Source organism: Oncorhynchus mykiss, chromosome 10 (assembly GCF_013265735.2).
Source record: "Oncorhynchus mykiss isolate Arlee chromosome 10, USDA_OmykA_1.1, whole genome shotgun sequence".
Taxonomy (NCBI): Eukaryota; Metazoa; Chordata; class Actinopteri; order Salmoniformes; family Salmonidae; genus Oncorhynchus; species Oncorhynchus mykiss.
In genome coordinates this window covers 50116836-50127029 of record NC_048574.1, presented here as the reverse complement: position 1 = coordinate 50127029, position 10194 = coordinate 50116836, and the positions used below count along the sequence as shown (strand labels likewise).

General features: G+C 41.2%; 1 long non-coding RNA gene across 3 annotated transcripts; it reads right to left on the bottom strand.

Annotated features, from left to right (window-relative positions):
* Positions 1-2170: 2170 nt before the first annotated feature.
* On the bottom strand, positions 2171-8564 carry LOC118936703. Of its 3 annotated transcripts, none has more exons than XR_005034169.1 (4): positions 8210-8564; positions 6524-6703; positions 5704-6035; positions 2171-3740 (listed from the first exon to the last, which is right to left on the bottom strand). It is a non-coding gene; the product is annotated as an uncharacterized LOC118936703 (long non-coding RNA). The 3 variants fall into 3 exon arrangements; XR_005034170.1 differs by lacking the exon at positions 2171-3740 and adding an exon at positions 3820-3990; XR_005034168.1 differs by lacking the exon at positions 2171-3740 and having other exon boundaries at positions 5390-6035; positions 8210-8560.
* Positions 8565-10194: the final 1630 nt, after the last annotated feature.

Genomic DNA, 10194 nt, shown 5'->3' with positions numbered 1-10194 from the left:
GTGTGTATGAAAATATGTTTTAGCCTTTGTTTTGTCCCGTTTCAACAGAAGTAAATTAACTTTGCAAGTTTTTGACAGTTTATGTAGCTACCATTAAAGCTATCCAAAAGTTGTCTAACATTAGCTAGCTAGCTCATTAACTTTAGCTATTATTCTTGCCTCAATCACACTAGACCTGAATCAAACAATGAAACCAACGGCCAAACGATTGAAGACCAATATTCCGACTTTTTTGAAAGCAATGTGAGTTTTTATTAGAGTCAGTATAGCAATGTAACGTTATTGATCTGTCAGTTTATCTAGGTAATTCCCTACTTGTCACACGGTATACAAAGCTCTACAGGCTTCACTGTCATGGTGCACAGTCAGTAGCCAACACTATGCTCATCATGTCTTAGCAGGATCATATGGTGACAGGTGTCCCAGCAGGGTCAGACAGCCAGGGAAGACCAGTCTACAGAGCTCAGGTGAATTTTGCAGTATACCATAACAATCAGTGAATGGATACAAAGATCCATCTTGAGTTGATGGGTAGGTTACAGTCTGAGATCTGGGAATAATGGTGATTTCAATTATTGAACCATTGATTCTATTCTTGGATAATATAATGTATAAATGTACACCAAGGTAATTCTTTGTCATGCCTCATCTGAGCAGGATCAGATGGTGACATGGGTCTCAGCAGGGTCAGATAGCCAAGGAAGACCAGTTTGTGAGGTGAACTTTATCTGATTAGGCATATTGAAGTAGGACTAGTATACCTGACTTGCATTCAAATTTAGGCCTATAAATGTGCCAATTTGGGATGTCTGATAGTATTTTTGATTGTCTTAACTCACCACCACTAATGAGCTATGTAGCTTCTTTAAAAAAAAAATATTCACCTTAAACAACAAGTAAACAAATTCTGTTTTTTGAATCAATTGAGAATGACAATAGTTCTTCAAAGTATTTGAACAATATTTCCAGCTCTCTCCCTTTCGATAACCACTCGGGATGAAAGGGGAAAATGTTATGCTCTGTGGAAAAGCCCAGTGAAAGCATAATAAAATAACTGATTACTTCTTATCTCTTGCACAAATAGCCTACAGCTGAGTCTGTCCCGAGAACACTGGCCTGGGTAACTCTGATGGCCCAGAATATTTTATACAATGTTTCAAGTTCGTTGCAGACAGGCCATGCATAGCCAACGGGATTTATAGGAGATTTATTTTTATCAGGATATTTTCTGCCTGCAGGCTGCAATGTTTTTATATGTTGGCTTTATGTAGGATATTTTTACATACTTGACAATGGCAATAAAAGTTACTTTTAGATTTGTATGATTTAGAATGTAGATAAGCTGTAGACTAACCACAGACAACGATTTTGAGATACATTTAATTTATAATAGTCTTTGTAACTATTTCATGAAAAAGTGCAATGAAAATCATAACTGGCATGCAGTTTGGTAGAAATTGTAAGATATTTTGGCACTCCAAATGGACAAGGTTACCGATCCCTGGTGTAGCCTATTACCGGCAACTTCAGGAGCTTAACAGATCTGTGAAGGCCAGCAGTAGCGGTTAGGCTATCTTGATCTCTGGATCCCTCTTGAGTCATTTGTGTGTCTTAATTAGTTATCAATGCTCAAAGCATCAGACAAGTATAGTTAATTTTATTAAAAATCATAGTTTTTCTATATATGGAAAAATACAAGTTTTTAAATGTTAACCAATCGATTGGTCAAAAGAAAAGACTACTCTTGGTCGACAAATACTTTTTATTGTCAAATACATTAATAGTGAAAATGCAGGAAATTAGCTTTAGATGCCCAACACACAATAATGTGCAGCTGGGCATGTTTCTACATGACTCTAAGCATGATGGGATGTTAATTGCTGAATTTACTCAGAATCACACCTTTGTGGATTCATATGCTTTTTATATAGGGAGGAGTGCAGTAAGTCAAGCCATTTTTTTACAAAGATATCTACATATATTTCAGGATGTTGTGTGTCCATGGAAATACTTAGAATTCAGGTAAACATTCCAGTTTTGAAAACAGAGCTTGTCCCAAAAAAGTGGGTTCTTGGCACAACTTAACCCGGGGATGTAGTAAGTTGAGCCGTGTGACTAATTCTGCCTACAAATTTCTGTACTGGTTTAAGTATTACCACAACCTTTTTAAAACCATTTACATCTTTATTTCCAAAACACATTTCAATACAATCACATTATAACACAAACACTTAACAAACACGTTGTACTTTTTTCACTTTTAACATAGGCCAGGCCCTGTTGTTACCTCATATACCAGCGATCCTGCTTTGCATTACGCCTGGGAAGAAAACACTTCAATTTGCTCAACTTGCCATTGGCTCGAACACACACTAAGACTAGGACAAACACACACACAAACAACCATACACGGTTGACCAACAGTCATACATGCACACAGGCCCACATACACAGGCAGACTCATTGTCAGATACACAATATTCTTTCCCTCGTTCTCTCTCACACAGTATTCTCACAGACAATTTCACACTCTCACTCACACACTTAGATTAGGGCACACACACAAACATACAAACAGTAATACAAACCTTCATGCATAAGCATCCTAGTGGCCACTGTGTCTCGGTGGGGATATGTGCATTCTTAATGACTTCCTGCTCTGGCTGATAGTGTTATTCATACTGGGCCAAAGGGGCAGCCATCTTCAGTTCAATACACGTTATCATTACCACGCAGCATAAAGTACAGAGGGTACACACACACGAGACCTGGGTATTTGAAATCTTTCATATACTTTGAGCGTTTTGCGCTAGCTTTCTAGTGCCTAGATTGCCAGAGTGGCGGTTTTAGTTTTAGGATCATTCTATTGGTCCATTAAAGCAGGCAAGCTCAGTCAAACAGAAGATTAAGTATTTGAAGTGATTTACTGCTGCACATTATTGACATAATGCTCTCTGGCTCTGCTTCACTGTACAGTCTGGCTCTGTTTCTCTCCCTTCTAGCAGAGGAAACAAGTTATCACTACTTAATAAGGTCGATGTTCGCATCCCCGCGGAAATCAAATTAGCATAATACAACATCTGTCATTTTTAAGCTAGACATATCTGTTTTATACCATTGGATGCGTCTCTATCCACCACATCTGCCTATGTCGCACTTCCGCATCTGCGGTGAAAGGTGACAGAGCTAGAGTGTGTTTGTCAGACCATGGGACATCCTGAAGATCGGTCTTCTCACAAAATCATCTGTAGAGTCCGATAAAATTATTATGACCCCTCTATGGAAAGATGAGACTCTCATGAACACAGACATGTACATGATTTGCTCTAGGACGCCCAAAGGCCTCACAAGACTCGTCTGATGGTCCCCCGGTACCAGTTTAAAAAATGAATGATATACCGAAGGAAGTATACCGAAGAAAAAATACAGTTCATATAAGGAAATCAGTCAATTTAAATGAATACATTAGGCCCTAATCTATGGATTTCACATGACTGGGCAGGGGTGCAGCCACGGGTGGACCTGGGAGGGCATGGGCCTACCCACTTGGGAGCCAGGCCCAGCCAATCAGAATTTGTTTTATTACAAACATAAATACTCCTCAGTTTGATCAGCTGTCCGTCCGGTGGATGGTCTCAGACGATGCCACAGTTGAAGAAGCCGGATTTGGAGGTCCCTTGGCTGGCGTAGTTACATGTGGTCTGTAATTGTGAGGCCGGTTGGACGTACTGCCAAATTCTCTGAAATAATGTTGGAGGCGTCTTATGGTAGAGAAATTAACATAAAATGATCTGGCAACACCTATGGTTGACATTCCTGCAGTCAGCATGCCAATTGCACGCTCCCTCAAAACTTCAGTCATCTGTGGCATTGTGTTGTGTAACAAATCTACATATTTTATTGTACCCAGTACAAGGTGCACCTGTGTAATGATCATGCTGTTTCAAATCAGCTTCTCAATCTGCTACACTTGTCAGGTGGATGGATTACCTTGGCAAAGAAGAAATGCTCAGTAACAGGGATGTAAAACAAATTGTGAACAATTTTTCTTCAGCATACAATGCATTCGGAAAGTATTCAGACCTCTTCACTTTTTCAACATTTTGTTACGTAACAGCCTTATTGTAAAATTTATTAAATTATTTATTTTATCTCAATCTACACACAATACCCCATAATGACAAAGTGAAAACAGATTTTTAGAAATGTTTGCAAAAAAAAAAAAAATGTACATAAGTATTCAGACCCTTTGCTACGAGCTCATGTGCATCCTGTTTCCATTGATCATCCCTGAGATGTTTCTACAACTTGATTGGAGTCCAGCTGTAGTAAATTCAATTGATTGGACATGATTTGGAAAGGCACATTCCTATCTATATAAGGTCTCACAGTTGAAAGTGCATGTCAGAGCAAAAACCAAGCCTGTGGAAATGCCTGTAGAGCTCCGAGACAGGATTGTGTTGAGGCACAGATCTGGGGAAGGGTACCAAAAAAAATTCTGCAGCATTGAAGGTCCCCAAGAACACAGTTGCCACCATCATTCTTAAATGGAAGAAGTTTGGAACTACCAAGACTCTTCCTAGAGCTTTCACTCTGAAAGAGCTCCAGAGTTCCTCTGTGGAGATGGTCCTTCTGAAAGGTTCTCCCATCTTTGCAGCACGCCACAAATCAGGCCTTTATGGTAGAATGCCACTTCTCAGTAAAAGGCACATGACAGCCTGCTGGGAGATTGTCGAAAGGCACCTAAAGGACTCTTAGACCATGAGAAACAATATTCTCTGGTCTGATGAAACCAAGATTGAACTCTTTGGCCTGAATGCCAAGCGTCATGTCTGGAGGAAACCGGGCACCATCCCTACGGTGAAACATGGCAGCATCATGCTGTGGGGATGGTTTTCAGCGGTAGGGACTGGGGGAATAGTCATGATCGAGGGAAAGATGAACGGAGCAAAGTACAGAGAGATCCGTGATGAAAACCTGCTCCAGAGCACTCAGGACCTCAGACTGGGGCAAAGGGTCACCTTCCAACAGCACAACGACCCTAAGCACACAGCCAAGACAATGTAGGAGTGGCTTCTGGACAAGTCTCTCGATGTCCTTGAGTAGCCCAGCCAGAGCTTGGACTTGAACCCGATTGAACATCTCTGGAGAGATCTGAAAATAGCTGTTCAGCAATGCTCCCAACCTGACAGAGCAGGAGAGGATCTGCAGAGAAGAATGGTAGAAACATCCCAAATACAGGTGTGCCAAGCTTGTAGCGTCATACCCAACGAGACTCAATGCTATAATCGCTGCCAAAGGGCTTCAACAAAGTACTGAGTAAAGGGTCTGAAAACTTATGTAAATGCCATTTTCTTTTTTTTCATTTGAATTTTTCTAAAAACCTGTTTTTGCTTTGTCATTATGGGGTATTGAGGGAAAAAAACAATTGATTTTAGAATAAGGCTGTAAAGTAACAAAAAATGTGGAAAAAGTCAAGGGGTCTGAATACTTTCCGAATGCACTGTATGAAGGCACAAATCTGATACAGTACATAACAAGTCACAAATAATAGAACGTAAACTGACATATAATTAACCAGATAAAGATGTCAGAATCAGCTTCATTCCCCAAATACAATTGCATGTACAGGAACAGGACTGTGAAATGCTGCTGCCACAATAAACAGAATATACAGACAACAAAAAAATACTTAGACAATACCTGTAAGAGATGGGCAGAGTGCAAAGAGCAATGTGCAGTTCTGGGATGACAGTGCAGGGTGCATAGTCTGTGGATGACTAGAACAGAGTGCAAATTCCATGGATGAGAGGATCATTGTGGACCAGGTGGCCGGTTAGAGAGGACGACAGCACAGGGGACGAAACTGTTCAGGTGGCAGGAGGTTTTGGTATTTGCCAGAGGGGAGTCTTTGGAAGATGGTGGAAGGGGTTGACAATAATCTTTCCTGCACGCTTCCTTGCCCTGGAGTTGTGCAGGACCCTCTCAGCAGGCTGGACAATCAGTTGTAGTGATGGAGGTGGTGAGGAAGGGCTCTATGATGATTGTTTAGAACAGAATTTGATTGAATACAGTCAGTAATACAGGAGTCAAATCGCAAAGGGAGTCCCATCAGATCAGATGATATCAGCAAGCCAGAGTGGAAAGAGCACAAGTAGAAAATAGATATATCATTCAGCATATGTTTCCACCTAAACCAATGACATAACCTCTGTTCCAATTAATCTCTGCTCAACTCCGCACTTCCTCTCTACTCGCATCCTTCTCAAAACCCATTGGAGGAGGTCTGAGGCGAGGAACCTTGGGTCGTCGCCTCCAATGGGGTTTTAGGAGGCGCAATGGTCAGTCCTTGCATCCATAACTCTGTCTAGGAATTATTTGATTTGTCAAGCCCCATCCCTCAGCTTTTTACCAAAACAGGTGTGGACAACGTTTAGTTGTTTCAACTGCTGACTTTAAGCCACTTTATGAAACACAAATGACCATACAAGTATACATGACTGTTGGGAGTGTGGTGCCATACCTTTAGCTCCCAGGTGAAGCAGAGCTGACACGAAGTTGCAGCAGATGTCTTGACCACCCTCTGACTGCTCTATAGACAGCGGTAGAGCTGAAAGTGTCCCAGGCACTGTTTGTGGCCACGTCACCGCCCTCAGAACCAGTGAAGATCTCCAGGTTCTTACGGTGGGGCAATCAGCATAATCTATAGAGAAGGCAGAACAATACAGGAGATGGAATTAGATTTAGCATGGAATCAAAGTCCCAACTTAAAATCCTTGTACAGTCCATAGACATTGGTAAAAATGTAAACAAAAGTGAGGAAAAATGAGGAAAGTGGAGCGATACATATGTGCTGAGTTGTGTAAGGCATAAGATGACTTGTTTTTTAAAACTAGCTATCGAATTTAACTCTATTATTGTCAGCCATCGTTCACCTTTCACCCCACTATGGTAAAAATCAGGTTAGTGAGCAGTCAAGCCGCGATTGGTCCAAAAACCTGACCAATGGTGTTTCAGTAGACTGCTACAGGCATTGGCTAGAATTATAGTAAACAGTTGCATATGCAACATTTATTTTGGAGAGCAAATTGGAAAATTGATGTGAGGGATTGAAGCGTGGGGACCTGGGCAGTAATTTGAAGGCTTGACATGTACTAAACATTTCTTCAGGTAAACAAAAATCTATGCTCTCAAATTAATTTACTGTGTGTGGAAATGCAGGTCTACTAGCTCAGTCACACTTGCAAGCTCTCAAGTTTAATATGCGTGGCATCACACTGACTGTGCCCGTTCAACTTTGGAATCGGATTTGAGACCATATACCCACTGCCATTGAGGCTACTGGCACGGTCTCTGGCTCACACAGTAAGTAGGTGGCGGTAATGAACCAATGTCGGATGCCAACTGCCATAAAACCCAACCAAAGAAGGCTGCTAGCTAGCTAAGGGAGACCAGTAAACAGTTTCCTTCTTACCTGCCGAGCACTGTTTTCTCGCAGTTCTGTTGATGTTACGACGAGGGAAGTAGCTAGCTAGTGTAGCCAACCCAACTCTCACGTAGCACTACCCGGTAGCGATTACTCTCGTCGTAACGTTAAAAACAACTGCAGGAAAGCAGTGCTTTGTAGGCGTGGGCGAAGGTCACCGTCTGTGTACATAACTAATTTCATGTAATTCTACACACAGGCTTTGCACAAGGTGCTTAAAATACCTGAATTTGAAGTCTGAAGTCTCAAGTACTGGAATACCTAAAAAATCTGACATTTTCTCAAGTTGGTACTTGAAAAGTACTTGAATTAAAATGAGAGAACAGATAATGATCAAATATGTTCATGAAAAATGAAAAAAACTTGCAAATGAATTTCCAGGCAAACTCACCCCATTCCGTACAAATGTGCACAACATTCAAACGAAGCTACAAAGAAAACTAATGGGATTGTAGCGACTGTGTTGACGTCAAAAATCGGGGATGTGAACTAGGTTTCTATTCAAGTGTTGATCGACATGGTAATGGCTCTATAGTATTGGAGAAAAGTTGAAAAAAAACGGACCCTCTGTTACATCGTGGCGTGTCATGTCGTAACGTACAGCACGCATAAAGCAACTATTTCTGTTTTGCAATCTCGCTCCACCAGGTGTAGCACTTCGCTCATCCTTTAAAATCAAGAAATGGACAGTGATGGGGGTAAGGGGGGATACCTAACCCGCACCGTGTAAGGTGTAATAAAATGCGTCAGACTTTGCAAGCATGGGTGAATCCGCCACACGAAGGGGAAAGAATGCTGCATCATGTGCTGGCGCCAGTTCTACATTGTGACTTTTTCTCTGCAACAACCTCCAGAGATTTTTTTTTACCAAACGCCTCATTCACGGGGCCCCTGCAATATTCCACTTTATCAAGCTGTAGCCGTGCTCCTGCAATTCTGGTGGCCGTTCTTTGCGCTGAGAGTCGGAAAGCAAGAACAGGGAGTGAGTGTTTCAATAAACAAACGGGAACCACTAACAACGCACCGACATGAAACGGCGTCAATAACACCCGAGGAAAGAACCAAGGGGAGTGATAGATATAGCGAAGATAATCAAAGAGGTGATGGAGTCCAGGTGAGTGTTATGAGGCGCTGGTGCGCTTGACGATGGTGACAGGTGTGCGGAATAATCAGCAGCCTGATGACCTAGAGGGCGGAGAGAGAGGATACGTGACCGTTCTCATCCCGTTTTCCTCACAGAGCCCACCCGCCCGTCTCACGACGCTAAAGCTGCCAGTCGAAAGCAAGATACTTTTTCGTAGCTATGAAGTTGTAGATTCCCAAATGCCAAATAAAAACAGTCATTGAACTGGAATTCTGTAGTAATGCCAATACGAAATGTGTGTTCATCAGTAGTCATGTCCCAAAACTCTGCTCTTCATTACTCAAATGACAATCATCAGTACCACTCATGTATATGTAGTAATTAAGTAGAAACAAGTATTATTGAGCAGAACTTGTAAAGCAGTGATGAATACATTTTTTTTTCTTATTGAGGTTGTGGCAATATACTGCCCTTTGGTGGCAACTATAAACAATTGCATAATATTAATTATTACAAATTGATAATAAATATTAGTGCTTGAAAAAGTACTTGAAAATCCTTGAATGTGACTTGCCACTGTCGGTACGAGCCCTATACAAATTTTGCCATAGGGTGGAGAGAAATGTTTGCAGTTTTTAATATATCTGAGTGAGACTAACAAACTCAATGGGGTTTCACGGCCGGTAATTCGACCATCATAACAAGTTTAGATTGCTAAATCAATTTAGAGGCCTGTTATGTAAAAATGTTAGCTGACATGGGCTAATTGACTGACATAACAAGAGTAAAACTGCTGATCCATCATCAAATTTCGAAATTGCACCTTGTTTAATTGAATGTGTCTAGATTCTCACAAGGTTTGGGAATGTGGCAAGTGGAAATGCCCTCCAGGATGGCAAATAAACTTTGGAGTATCTGTCTCAAAAGCATCAAAAGAGAAAACGACAGAGAATGGGCGGAATGTCCTTATCCACATTGAGGAAAGCATGTTCTGCCACAAAAGAAAGGTACGTTTCATCCTAACATATAAAATCTTGAGAAAAAAACAACTCCAGTGATAACCCACTTTTCATTTGAAAACGGTTGTTCAGAGCTTAGATTTAAATGTATAGCCATTTATTCCTGAACAATAAAACTTGCCTCTTGCCTTACTGTCTAACCCCATCAGAATCCAAAATATAAACTTGTTTTAATCCATTGTTTGTAAACAATATAATTGTAGACAAAACTGTATAGCCTCAAAACATGGTTAAAACAACAATTTTGATATCATGGATGACCAGTCCATTGCATCCTTAGCTCTGTCTAGGAGAGTGGATGCATTTCTCCAGCTCCATCCCTCACCTGTTCACCAAAACTGTGGCGGGGGTTTGGGAGTTATTATTTGAACTGCAGATTGCCTCTTTAATGGTTAGGTAGATTCCTTGTTCCCTAATGATACTTTGACACTATTTAATTTCAGTACGCCAGAGGATGCTTTTACAATACATGAAAGACGTGTGTTTGCAATGTTGGAGATCCAGGGAAATTGCAGGTGTGCCATTCTTCCGCTTGTGAAAAGGAGGAACAAGGACAAAATGGAGGAAGCATGTGAAGCATCAGAGTATGGTAGTCAGTGATGAGT